Here is a 14,936-nt window from a genome sequence, read left to right as displayed (position 1 = left end):
CAGGTTTACCACCTCAGCGGGAGATTGATTTCGTTATTGATTTGGCACCAGGAGTGGAACCGGATTCCAAAGCTCCGTATAGAATGGCTCCAGCTGAACTTAAGGAATTAAAGATTCAGCTTCAGGGGTTGCTTGACATAGGGTTTCTTCGGCCTAGTGTGTCACCCTGGGGAGCTCCGGTTTTGTTCGTCAAGAAGAAAGATGGAACTATGAGGATGTGTATCGATTATCGGGAATTAAACAAGCTAACAGTGAAGAATAAATATCCACTACCTAGAATTGATGATCTTTTTGATCAACTTCAGGGGAAGACGGTCTTTTCCAAGATTGATCTCCGATCGGGTTATCATCAGTTGAAAATCCGAGAGGAGGACATTCCGAAGACGGCTTTTCGTACTAGGTATGGACATTACGAATTCTTGGTTATGTCGTTTGGACTAACCAATGCTCCTGCAACATTTATGGATTTGATGAATAGAGTATTCAAGGATTTCCTCGATATCTGTGTAATTGTGTTTATCGACGACATCCTTGTGTACTCTCAATCAGAAGAGGAGCATGAGTTACATCTTCAGATGGTTTTACAGCGGCTTCGGGAACACAAGCTGTATGCCAAATTCAAGAAATGTGAATTTTGGCTATCTCAGGTGTCTTTCTTAGGGCACATTGTTAGCAAAGATGGGATCAAGGTGGATCCCGAGAAAATAGAATTCGTCAGGGATTCGCCAAGGCTGAAGACAGTGACAGAAATTAGAAGCTTCTTGGGTTTAACCGGGTATTATCGTAGGTTTGTGGAAGGGTTTTCTAAGATTTCAGCACCCTTAACCGAACTTACGAAGAAGAATCAGCGGTTTGTCTGGTCAGATAAGTGCGAAGCTAGTTTTTAGGAGCTGAAACAGAGGTTGATTACAACTCCAGTGCTAGCTTTGCCCTCAGACAAAGAGAAGTTCGTAGTTTATTGCGATGCATCCAGACAGGGTCTGGGGTGTGTGCTGATGCAAGCCGATCAGGTTATCGCTTATGCCTCCTGTCAGTTAAAGGATTATGAACAGCGATACACGACTCATGATCTAGACTGGCCGCGGTAGTTTTTGCATTGAAGATCTGGCGGCATTACCTTTATGGAGAAAAGTGTGAAATCTATACCAACCATAAAAGTCTCAAATACTTCTTTACTCAGAAAGATTTGAATATGAGACAGAGGCGTTGGTTGGAATTAGTGAAAGATTATGGCTGTGAGATTCTCTATCACCCTAGGAAGGCCAATGTAATGGCCGATGCCTTGAGCAGGAAGGGTCCCGGGCAAGTAGCTAGCATGATTCAGATCTCACCTCAGTTAGCAGAGGACATGGTTAGATCCAGCATTGAGTTTGTGGTGGGTCAGCTTCACAACTTGACGCTGCAATCTGATCTATTGGAAAGAATTAAAGCCGCTCAGATGACTGATCCAGAGTTAGTGAAAATCAGAGATGAGGTTTCGGCTGGTCAAGCTAGAGATTTTTTCAGTGTTAGACAACGGGATGCTTTTGTATAAAGCTAGGGTTTGTGTTCCGAGTAGTGTGGAACTCAGGAATGAGATCTTTGAGGAGGCTCATTCTACCCCTTATTCTCTGCATCCCGACACCACCAAGATGTACCAGGATCTTAAACCGTATTTCTGGTGGAGCGGTATGAAGAAGAATTTGGTAGACTTCGTATCCAGATGCCTCACCTGTCAGCAGATTAAGGCTGAACATCAGAGACCAGCAGGGTTGTTGCAGCCTTTAACCCTACCTGAATGGAAGTGGGAGGATATCACGATGGATTTCGTGGTTGGGTTACCTAGAACCACGGGTTTGTTCGATTCCATCTGGGTTGTGGTGGATCGATTCACAAAGTCTGCTCATTTTCTGTCTGTTAGAACAACCTTTTCAGTGGATCAGTTGGCAGAATTGTATGTTAGAGAGATTGTAAGACTTCACGGGGTACCGAAGTCTATAGTTTCGGATAGAGATCCGAAGTTCACCTCCAAGTTTTGGCAGAGTTTGCAACGAGCAATGGGTACAAAACTGAAATTCAGTACAGCATTCCACCGTCAGACAGATGGGCAGTCCGAAAGGACAATTCAGATATTGGAGGACATGTTGCGAGCCTGTGTTATGGATTTTGAAGGCTCTTGGAATAAATATCTACCGTTGATTGAATTTTCATATAACAACAATTATCAGGGTACAATAGGGATGGCTCCCTATGAACTGTTGTACGGTAGGAAGTGTAGATCTCCCATCCATTGGGATGAGACTGGGGAGAGGAAATACCTAGGTCCGGAGTCAGTGCAGCGGACCAATGAGGCAATTGAGAAAATAAGAGCTAGAATGCTTGCCGCACAAAGTAGACAGAAAAGTTATGCAGATTCGAAACACAGAGATGTTGAGTTCCGAGTAGGGGACCATGTATTTTTACGGGTGTCTCCAATGAAATGGATCAAACGTTTCGGGAAAAGAGGCAAGTTATGCCCTAGATTTACAGGACCTTTCGAGATTCTTGAGAAGATAGGTCAAGCGGCATACCGATTAGCGTTGCCTCCAGCTTTATCAGCGGTTCACAACGTATTCCATGTCTCTATGTTGAGAAAATACGTTTCAGATGCTTCTTATATACTCAGTTATGAGAGCCTTGAACTGCAGCCAGATATGACTTATGAAGAACAGCCAGTGCAGATTCTGGATAGAAAGGATAAAGTCCTTCGGAATAAGACCATAGCATTGGTCAAGGTACTCTGGAGAAACAGCAAGGTGGAGGAAGCCACTTTGGAGCTAGAGTCAGATATGAGAGCTCAATTTCCAGAGTTGTTCAGGTTAGATTTCGGGGACGAAATCCTTTTAAGGGGGGAATAGTTGTAAAGACCGCTTAGTTTAATTTGGAAATTAGCAGTTAATTATGTTTAATTATGGAAAATTATTTATAGATATTTAAATAATTATTTATGCTGTTATTATTGAGTTCTGAAATGCATTTTATGTCATTTAGTGATTTTCATAATTTTGCATTTTCCGGTACCCGGCAACATGGAACTCGGTGTTTGGCTCAGTAAAATCACAACTTAGTATGTTAGTATTGTGGGACGGTTATTTAGACATTGGGAATGTCAGGAGTGGTCGGGAATTTAGAATTTCCCAAAATAACCCCTTTAGTGCCCTTTATGTTATTTTAGTATGGAGGGGCAAATTGGTTATTTTGCCCCATTGGTATTTTGTCCTTTAGTGGACTTTGTAATTGGAAATTATGTGATTTTAATTTATGCGTGTTGGCTGAATATAGATTTGGTATTGCATTTATCCTTTATTTTCAAAAATTAGAAAAGTTAAAAGAAAAACCAAAATTTTCTCAAAGCTCTCTCTTTCTCTCTTGTTCGGCCCCCCTTGAGCAGCAAGGATCCTTGGTTTTTCTCTGTGATTCAAGCTCTTTTTGGTGTTCTAATCAAGCTAGGTTAGCTCCTAATCTTCTCCTCTTTAAGTTTGTTGAAAATTATGAAAAGATGAGTGTTGCATGTATGGTTTTTGATGTTATTGCTGCTGTTAGTTGTTGTTGTTGTTTCTATGATTAAAATGCTTGAATTGAATGGATTAGATAGGTTGTAATGCATGCTTGTTACCCTTGTTTAAGTTTGTGAATTTTTGGTACAAAAGCTATGGTTTTCAAAGCAAATTGTTGATTTTCGTTGCTGTGGTTGCTGCTATTGTTGAGTAGTGTTTTCTGGTGTTAAATTATGTTGAAATATGTTGAGATATGCATGATTTAGTGGCTGTTTGGAGGATTAGTCAAGTTTTGAGTTTTTGAACTCAATCTTGAACCTCCAATGGTGAAATGAGTTTCTGTGGTTGAAGCTTGGTTCTTTTGCTTTGGATTTGTTCTTAGGGGTATATAGAACAGGTTTGGAAGTTTTGGTGTGAATTGGGATTGATTTGAATGAGTTATGAAATTTTTCATGTATCCTGCGAGGAACCGGAATTCCGGTTGTGCAACCGGAATTCCGGATGGGGTTCAAGAATTCCCAAAACCGGAATTACGGATGTGCAACAGGTCTGCCGGTTGGGAAATTTTTAGGAACCCTAGTTTTTCTCGTTTTTATGTTATTTGGGGTATTGCCATGCTTTTCATCGATAGGGAAACTTTTAGTTTCTAGTTTAAGTCCCGGGGAAGTGATTTAGCGTATCACTTAATAATGTTGTGATTGTTATGGTTTAGGAGCCTGTAAACCGCCGTGCAGTTCGTTCCACTCAGGTTGACCGGCACACCTGAATTCGGAATTGAGGTAAGATTAGTATAACAGTATGCATATGTATTACATGTTTAGCGTGCATGTTAGGAAGCCTGTAGATTACATTAGATATGTATGTTGGCTTCGTACCATCCGACCATATCACATCGGTTAGGCTAGAGTATGACTAGCAGCTAGAGTATGACCAGTGAACCAAGTATAGGCTGATACTAGGGTTGGTGGTACTGTGCTATTTGACCGTATCAGATCGGTTAGGCTAGAGTATGACTAGCAGCTGGAGTATGACCAGTGAACCGAGTATAGGCTGATACTGTAACACATCGGTTAGGCTAGAGTATGACTAGCAGCTGGAGTATGACCAGTGTACCGAGTATAGGCTGTTACTTGTCAATAGTACCGTCTTATGAACGTTCGGGACTCAGTATCGTGTGGGACACGACAGTTAGGGTTATGGTCAGGGGTATGGGCGTCTGATCATAACCCGAGATTTATGTATGATTATGATTATACTTTTCTTACTGAGTCTGTCGACTCACAGTGCTATGTTTATGTGTAGGTAAGGGCAAGGCCAAGGCTGAAGAACCGTGAGAGCGAGCCAATGAGGATTGTACATGTCGGGGCGGTTAGGCCTGGAGCGTACGATCCTCGGGACAACAGTGCTTTTGTAATTAGTCGCTAGGCGACAAGTATTTTATATTAGACAGTAAACTTTTGTAAAGCTTTTTGTAAATGGGATCCCACAGTATTTTGTATGAAATATTTTATAAGTTTAATTAAAAAGCAAAATTTTTAATTAATCATGATTTCCATAAACCTCGTTGATTAGCAACAAGCTGCACAGTATGTTTAAAAATTACGTAATACGCCTATGCTAGTTAGGGTGTTACACTACAGCTAGAGGCCACCATGAAGTTGGAGATGGAGAAATTCTTAGCAAGTTGCAGCGCCAAGGGTGCACGTGCCTTACCCTTCCAAAAACACATTTTTGTACCAATGGCCATCCCATTTGGATCACAGGCTACTGCCCTAGACTGAAACCATTCACATTAGATTTAACCGTTGCATTTTGCATTCCCAATTTTACAAAACATAGGGTATCTCCAAGGCTCGTAAAAGTGGCTACCTTTTTAGGGAGTTCTTTTGAAAAAATGTGGTTCAACGACTTCCAAATTAATTCTTGGTTTTAAAGAGTGCTTTAGCTAGCGAAAAGTAATTTATTTTTTTTGCAATTACTATAATATTATTATTGTTAATTCGATTTTTCATCAACTTATAAGATAGAAGATACTAAGAGAGAAAATAAGTAAACTATAAAGAACACATAGATTTTGCATGGGTTAGGCTGTTAATGGGACCTTAGTTCACGAGTCACCTGTATTATGACCGGATTTTAAAAGTAATGAAGGTTAGTTACAATTTTGGCAGCGTTTTTGTTTGTAAACAAAAATTTAGATTGTGTTACATGTGAAAATTGGTCCTATATATAGGCTACCTGATAATTGATTGGATTAATTGGACCTAATGTAGATTTAATCCCTAATTAAGCAAGCTAAATAGAGCAATTTACAAGATTAAGACTGGACAGTGTTGGATTAAAATTCGATGTGGGCACATATGTATAATGTATATGCTATTATAAAGTGTGATGCAAAATTAAGTGACCAATTATGTTATGGGTATCAAAAGGGTATTAAAGTGTCATGGAAATAATGTGTAGATACCATAAGTTAATTTATAATTTGTTGAGTGGCCAAATTATAAATACCCAAAACTCATTATATAATGAGCCTATAAATAGGTAGTGGTCCCCAAGAAACACTAGGGTTTCTGTATTCTCTCCTTCCCCATAAGAGAAAATACTTTAGAAAATAGGGTATTCTTGGAAGATCAAAACCTTCGTTACAATCTCCAACAATGGCTTCAGGTTAGTACTTCTGCTCATCTTTTATCATCTTTTTCTTCTTTAATTTAGCAAAGATTCTATATATTTGTGATTTAGGGTTTTCTATGCTAAAGCACTTTTAGGAATATGATTGGATCTGTGATACATATTTCTTGAGTATTTTATAAATCCAAACAGATAGATCACCTTACAAAGCAGCTAAGGGGCCTAGATCTATCATGTCTAATGGTAATGTTGATAATCACAACAACCTATCTAAGAAAGGTGTGAGGGTCTTGTGTCAGAGAAGTAGGTGCATGAATCCCTACGTTTATTTTGCTTTGTAGGAAATTTGCTTGTTGAATGTATTAAGGGCTCGTTTGGTACGCCGTATAAGGGTCGTATTGTATTAAATAATAAATAACACTATGTTTGGATAAAACAATGTATTGTATTAATTATTATGACTAAATTTTTTAATACAATGTATGTTGTATTATTTAATACATAATAAATGGTTCGCATTAGCTTATATTATAATATTTACAAAGGATTTGGTGTCGACATCAATCTCCGACTCAGACCCAAATTGGGATCCGAACCTAGACCCGGACCCGAACCCGGACACGGACTCAGGACCGGGACCGGGACCCGGACACTGACCCTGACTGTAACGCCCTAATGCTAAGGCACGCTACAGTGCTTTTTCAGTTACAGTGCTATCTTTGCTAATCAAAGATATTTTTCTCGAAAAACGTGTCAAATTAAAACTTTTATAATAAATATTAAACTTTATAATTACATAATAATTTACAAACTCCAGGATCCCGTTTAAAAGCTTTCATACACAAAATACCAAAATACATTACTGGTCGCACATCGACTACAAAATATAATCCCCAGATGTCCCGAGACCGAACACTCCAGGTCAAGCTGCCACGACATGTACAACCCCATCCAAGCTAGGCTCACTCCTGTTCAACTTTCCCCTTTCCCTTACCTACACATTGAAGTAAAACTGTGAGTCGACAGACTCAGTAAGAAAAGCATATAACATATCATATCATATAATTTTCGACTTGTATTTAGGCGCACATACACCTATTTACAAGGCTTAACAAATGAGTAAGAACGTTCAATACTAGGGTATAGCCTCTATACCACATACACTACATACCTCACTGTACGAGTGTTGGTAGGGTTTGTCTCGTACCCTAAGTACTACTGAGTGATATACCATACACACACTCAGTACAATTTGTACTTGTGCTGGTATCACTATACCGTACTCATAAACAATATTCACTATACCAATGCACTCTGTACCAAAACTGTACAAGTGTTGGTAGTGCAACTAAACCATAAGCATGCATATATACTTAACACGTATACACATTTAGATATTCGTATTATACATTATACATAGTTCTTACCTTCTTTCCAGATTCAAGTGTGTTGGCCGACCTGAACGGAAAGTCTCGCGCTAGATGGATGCCCTAATCACATAATAAAACTGGGTAAATCACATGGTCAAAACCCTAATCCAGGAAACCCGAACCCACAACCCTAGGTTCTGCTATACTCTCAAGAGATTACTCTAACTCAGGATACAGAGAAACACCCAACTACGACACTGAAAAGCACGAGGATTGAGAAAATGGAACATTCGGGGACCCCTGCAAAATCGGTTAACCAGTTTTATTGGTACTGGTAAAACCGGTTACCCGGTTTGCACCAGTTCACCCAAAACATTCCATTCCTTGCTCAAAACCCCACCAAATTCCACCAAACCTTCCAGAGTACCTAATTTGGGTATACACAATATTTTCTAACCAGTAATTCACAGAAAAACACATCGTATCACAATATGCCATTAAAGACCAAAGCTTGAGTTTCAAAGCTCAAGCTTGCTCAAATCTATCTCTTTTGCTCAAAATTACTAACAAGAACTTAGAATCAACCTAAAATTAACATAAAATCAGAACCCTAAGCATTACCAACCCTAACAGCCCCTATTTCACAAAATCATTACTTGAAACCAAATTCAAAGCTTAAAAACACCAAGAACAAAGAACTGGGGATTACCTCAACCTGAAGAACTCTTGAATTCCTAGCTGAATTCCAGAAAATACAGATGAGAAGCTTGGTTCCTTCTGCTTTGGGTTGGCCAAAAAAGAGAAAGAGAAAGAGAATTCTCTATTTTTTTTTGTTTTTCCTTTGATTTTGATTTTCACTTAATTTTTTTCATCATAACACCTCAAAAATCAACAAAAGGTAGCTGTCAACTAACCTACAAGCCACCTAGTACCTTCCCTTAAATGACTAAAATACCCTTTAAGCCTACACTTAGGCTAATTTTAAGCTTAGCGGCAAAATGGTCAAATTCTATAACCCCGCTTAACCCCGATATTTTATTTTCTCCAATATGTTTCCCACTAAGAAATAAGTAACTAAACTTACCCATGTGATCAAACTAGCCATCCATTGCATTTTCCGTTGTCGTCGAGCAAAGATTACAAAAATAACATATTTCATATATAATTCATAAAATACCCCTAGAGTTTAATAAAATCTCCGAAATTGAGAAATTATAACTCTAGTACCCATTTCTAACAATGGGGCCCATAAATAATTATAAAAATATCAGAAATTAGTGCTAATTGCCTTTACTAATCCAAATTACTAAAGCGGTCATTACACTGACCAGGACCCAGACTCGGGAACCGGCGCCGGGACCCGAGACACAGACTCGGACTCGAACACGGTACCCAGGACACGGACCCTGACTCGGACCCAAACCCGTAATTGGTATTGGGATTGAGTGTATTGAAAATATATTATAACTTTACACAATCAATTAATCCAAGTCAATGCCAAATATTGGATTGTATTAAATAATACCAATACAATACAATACAATACAATACAACACAATCCAACACAATACAGCGTACCAAACGAGCCCTAAGGGGATAGACTATAGCAGTCCTTATTATCAAAGGTCGCGTTCAGGTTACACTAACCTACTCCAAATCTTTTGGAGAGAGTCTATTGTACCGGTAGACTTTTAGAGCTCTTCAGTCTCAAAGCAAAGAGGATAATGTGATCCTTGGACGACTTGTCTCTAGCACGGAAGGTGGTCCTTCCTGACAATGTCTTCTAGATATGATATACTTAATAAGTCTACGAAAATAAAATTATTTAGTTTCTTTTGTGCATTAAATTAATTTAGTTCTCTAATATTTTTAGAATACTTTAGTAACTTTTTATTAGTTTTGAATTAATAATAATTTTAGTAGTTTTTAAATTAATTTTCTTAATTTTGAATTAATTTTTTTATTACTATCCATAATTAATTAATTAATCTTGATATTGTGTTTTTTGTGGAGGTCTAAATGTAATTTTTGTTAATGCTTTTAAAGCTAATTGTAATTGAAAAATACTTTAAATGAAATAAATAATTGAATTGAATTAATATATATAGAGATAGAATATTCAACTTTACTTAATTAACATTGAAGTAAATATCAAGAAATTTCAAAGTTCATCCAGTGCAGTCTCATTCTCATATAGTTGTAGAGAATTGTGATTGAAATATTGAACATTAAGAGTTTGCAGTAAAATAAAGTTACGAAATCTTTAGATTAATTACCACTACCACCCACTAGTATTATGAATACATGTAACTTATTCGGGTTACTAGTCTAGTGTAGGACACTTTAGTGGAAGTACATACTAGAAAATATGTAGAACTAGATCAGATGTGATTTTTATTCATACTTGTTTAAAGATCATTTATAGTATTAATCGACACATCAACTAACATTATTAGGGTTTATTCCCTGAAAAGCATGTAAATATATTTTTGATTATAAATATTAGTTGAATATTTTGATATATGCTTGAATGTTAAATTATTAATATTTAATATTAAATAATTTATTTATAAATATTGAAAACTTTCTTATTCATATATGAGGTTGTGACTTGTATTGTACGAAAAATTAAGATCACCTAGAATCAGCAACATATTAAAGCTATGGAATCTTTAATCAACGGTTACTAATACTGTTCACTGATCCCCGTTATTCGGTACAAGCAATCTCGCTTTACATTGCTGATGTAGTATGACATCTAAGTGAATGTATTGTATATAGTAGAGATTATATATGACATAGACCAATGTGTAATTAAGCTGTATTTATCAAACATGTTGTTTACTATAAAGACTTAATTCATATCATAAGGATGATCAATAGCAGATTGGCCTGAATCTTGAGTAATCATGAACTCTTGTTCATGTTATTAGTTTCTTTGATTCATTCGTTAAAGTTTCTCAAAGTAGATGATTCTTAAAATTTCTGTTTAGGAAGCGAATAATGTGGATGGCTGAAAACTTGATTTACAATTGTGGAATCTTGACTTTCGTAACAGATCGAATGCTGGTTCTCTTTAAGTGTTAATTCTAGAACTGAAAAGTTGTTATGAAATTTAGATTGGATCTAAATTATAATTTCACTAATAAACTAACGATACTACATGATAAAGAAGTAATTAGAATGATAAAACAACAATTTGACCAAAACTAATTACAAACCGACATAAAGAGGGCTAATCACTGGAATTGATTATATCAATGGACACTCCAATAAACTCAGTAAATATAATTTTATACTTACTAAGAGTTCAACTCCATATTTATAGTGGAGTAATCATGAAATTAATAAATAAGATTATTTTATTGATGACCTTTAATAAATAATCTAATTTATTGGAGCTTAGTATTATCGGCCTATGTCCCCGTATCACCACCTTGTAACACTGTCAAGAGTATGGATAAAGCTATATAATGATGTTTGGAAAAATCTATTTTGAATTGTCAAAATAGTGATTATTTATTTTAAATTTTTATTTAAATAAATTAGGAAAAAGACAAAGTGTTATTTAGACAAAGACATCACCATTGTCTGGTTAAAACAATGGTGGCGCCAGTCACTGTTTAGGACAAAGTGATAGGCGCCTATGATAAGATGGGCCCCACTTAATCTATTTTTGGATTGATTAATTAATTAAAAAGATAAATATTTATTTAAATTTGAATTTAAAAAGTGGTTACAGATATTATAGTGGTTGAGATAATCACTCAAGTGGTTAGGAGATTCTCTCAATCGATTATTATATATTTAATTTAAACTAAATATTTAAATTCAAAATAAATATCTACAACAAAATTTGTTATAAATATTTATATATTATTATTTTAATATTTGAAATAATAAATATCTTATTTAATCAAACTTTTATTATTATTTTTTTATTGATTTAAATTAATATACTGGTATAATTCTAAATCTATGAGTACACATAATTTAAGAAACTTAAAAAGGTTAATCACATCATTATTCACTCAGAGAAAGAAAAGTTCTTGCTCATGTGTTGAGGCAAACTTAAGAACACATTATATAGTTATATCCTTGATAACTCTATGGTACAGAGTTATTTTTTATGCTTTTAAACTAAAAGTATTGTGAGAAGAGTAGTGAAAATATATTTGTTTGCTTAACTTTAGTTAGTTTTAGTTTCATTTTCTATTTAGTAAGCTAACTTTTAAGTCTTGTAATAATTGGTATTGTTAGGTGTATTTTTCTAATTAATTGTGTTTGTTTGTTGTTGAAAAAGGAAGAATTAAATTGATAGGAAAAAGAAAAGGAAGCAAGGAAGAAGTGGAACACAAGCTGAAATTGGGGCAGATTGCTGAAGCAATGCTGAAGCGAATTCAACATTCTAGCAGTGACGTGGAAACACGAGATTTACTTGTCCACATCAGCAGGAGGGTATTTGTCACTAAAAATGAGACCAGCTGGAAGCTTTGAAAAGGGAGGACTAAACTTAGTGGGCCAAAGTGCAAAAAAAAAAAGGATTGGGCTTCTAATTTGAGGGTGTGATTTTGTACCCTAGGAACCCAACAACTAAAAGGAGAAAAAGCCAAGTACACCAGGAGCTTTTCATCATCATAAGGAGTTGCCATTTTTAGTGAATTAATTGTAGAACTATAGAGGAGGAAGAAGAAAAAAGGGGGACCAAAGTGCAAAGGAGAAGGACACAAGTTTTTGTGTTTGAATGTCTCTTACCTTCTCTTTATCTTTTTCTTTTTTCCTTTTCCTTTGCTTATTTCTTGTCTTTAAATATCTCAAACTTGTTGAATTGTAAGAAAAACGGGCAACAACCATGGAAGATAATTTTTTAGCTTGGATTTTAGTTTTTGATTTGAATATGAGCTAGAATTTTGAGGCTTGAATGTCTATGAACTTCTATGTTGGGTATGATTAATTTTTAAGCTTACTTTAACATTTTTGGCTTTGTTCATTCAAGTGAGTTTCATTTTATTTTATTGTTGTTTCTTGGCCATGAATAACAATTTGCTAAGCTAGATCTTGTTCTGGAAGGGCTAGATCTAGTAGTTCAACTTGAATGGAGCAAGTGAAAACCTAGATTTAGGTGTTTTTTTTTTTTTTTTTTTTTTTTTTTTTTATAGGAATATTTTATTTATATTGCATAACTTAAGAATTGATGTTTGAATAGTGTTCTGCTTGCTGGTTTGATATAGGAATATATTGAGCTAAGTGGTAGACTTTAATTTGTGAGTTTTGGAAAATTCCCACAAGCCTAGAGAAATTTATGTTATCTCTATGCAAAATGCTGGAGTAATGTTGAACCGATGCTGTAACACCTGGGAAAAAACCTGACTAGAAGGAATTAGCTATTCAAGCCATTTTTACCATATTACATTTTTTTTCTTGCAAGCAATTTTTCTAGCAACAGTAGTATTAATTTTAGCAAGTTTAATTACTTTCATTTTTAATTTTGAATCATTTCTCAACCATTTTCATGTTATTTCCTCTTACTCTAAGTTGTAATTATTTGGTTTTACATCAAACTTTGTTTGCATTCCCTGTGGAGATGATCTTACTTATCACTTTATTACTTGTTTGACTGCGTATACTTGTGTATATAATTTTCACAATAAGTTTTTGGCACCGATGACGAGGATTGAAACTAAAAATTGTGTATTATCAACTATTTTACAATTTATTTTCTGGTTTGAGGTTTTAATCCTATTTTGGTGCGCTGAATTTTTCTTTTTCAGGTGTAAATTAGTGCATGAACGAAGAAGAAGACCTTGAACTTGCTCCTATTGACCCCGAAATTGAATGCAATTTCAGACAAAGGAGAAAGAAACATAAGGCTAAAAAATGCTGCAATATGGCCGATGGGTTTGAAGTTGGGGGTGCTCATAATGATTTTAATCCTATTATTTTGGCCGATGATAGAGCCCGAGCAATAAGAGAGTATGCAGCCGCTATGTTCAATGAACTTAATCCGGGTATTGTGAGACCCAAATCCAAGCACCTCACTTTGAGCTCAAGCCCGTCATGTTTCAAATGCTCCAAACGGTTGGTCAATTTGGTGGGTTGCCAACGGAAGATCCTCACCTCCATATTCGCTCATTTTTGGAGGTGAGTGATTCTTTCAAGCTACAAGGAGTAAGTGCAGAGGCTTTAAGGTTGAAGTTGTTCCCATTTTCCTTGAGGGATCGGGCTTGAGCATGGCTTGATACTCTTCCTCTCGATTTGGTGACTAATTGGAATGACTTGGCTGATAAATTCTTGAGAAAGTATTTTCCTCCAACAAGAAATGCAAAGTTTCGAAGTGAGATCATGTCCTTTCAACAATTGGAAGATGAGACTACTAGTGATGCATGGGAAAGATTCAAGGAGTTGTTGAGGAAGTGCCCACACCATGGCATTCCTCATTGTATCCAACTTGAGACATTTTACAATGGTCTCAATGCGGCCTCTAGGATGGTGTTGGACGTTTCCGCCAATGGAGCCATTCTTTCCAAGTCTTACAATGAAGTTTTTGAGATTTTGGAAAGGATAGCTAGCAACAACTATCAATGGTCAACTAATAGAGCTCCTACAAGCCAAAAAGTAGCGGGTGTTCTTGAAGTAGATTCTTTAACCGCTCTAACCGCTCAAATGGCCTCAATGACCAACATCTTGAAGAACATGAATATTTGAGAAAGTATACAACCATCCCCTACCATTCAAATGGCAGAAATTTCTTGTGTGTATTGTGGTGATGGGTATACTTTTGAAAATTGCCCTTCAAATCCAGCTTCGGTTTGCTATGTGGGTAACCAAAATTTCAACCGCAACAACAATCCATACTCAAACTCCTACAATCCGGCATGGAAGCATCATCCGAATTTTTCATGGGGAGGTCAAGGACCAAGTTCAAGTGGAGCACAAGCACAAGGAAAACAATCATTTCCACTGGGATTTTCTCAACAACCAAGACCTCAACAACCACACCAACCTCAAGGCTCTCAAACAAGTTCTCTGGAGAGTTTAATGAGAGATTATATGGCCAAGAATGACTCTGTAATTCAAAGCCAGGCAACATCTCTTTGGAATCTTGAGATTCAATTGGGGCAATTGGCCAATGATTTGAAGAATAGACCACAAGAAACTTTGCCTAGTGACACCGAAAACCCAAGAGGAGATGGCAAAGAGCATTGCAAAGCGGTAACCTTGAGAGGTGGAAAAATTCTTGAGTCAAATGTGGCTGCAACAGGCAGTAAGGAGCCCTCTTCAATCCAAAAAGTGGAGGAAATGAAGAAAAAACCAGCAATTTGAGCTGCTGAAATTCCCCCATTAGTTACAACATCCGATTAGCATTCTGCTGCAGAAAAGTCTTTGCAAAAGCCACCTCCACCATTTCCTCAACGGT

At 36.4% G+C, this 14,936-nt stretch overlaps 1 non-coding gene across 1 annotated transcript; it reads right to left on the bottom strand.

Annotated features, from left to right (window-relative positions):
• Positions 1–13,843: 13,843 nt before the first annotated feature.
• LOC115698367 (small nucleolar RNA R71) lies at positions 13,844–13,950 on the bottom strand. Its single transcript, XR_004008119.1, has one exon. It is a non-coding gene; the product is annotated as a small nucleolar RNA R71 (small nucleolar RNA).
• Between the last annotated feature and the right edge of the window lie 986 nt (positions 13,951–14,936).

This window comes from Cannabis sativa, chromosome 7, assembly GCF_029168945.1.
Source record: "Cannabis sativa cultivar Pink pepper isolate KNU-18-1 chromosome 7, ASM2916894v1, whole genome shotgun sequence".
Taxonomy (NCBI): Eukaryota; Viridiplantae; Streptophyta; class Magnoliopsida; order Rosales; family Cannabaceae; genus Cannabis; species Cannabis sativa.
Note: the sequence above shows the minus strand (reverse complement) of the source record. Positions and strands in the feature narration are given on the sequence as shown.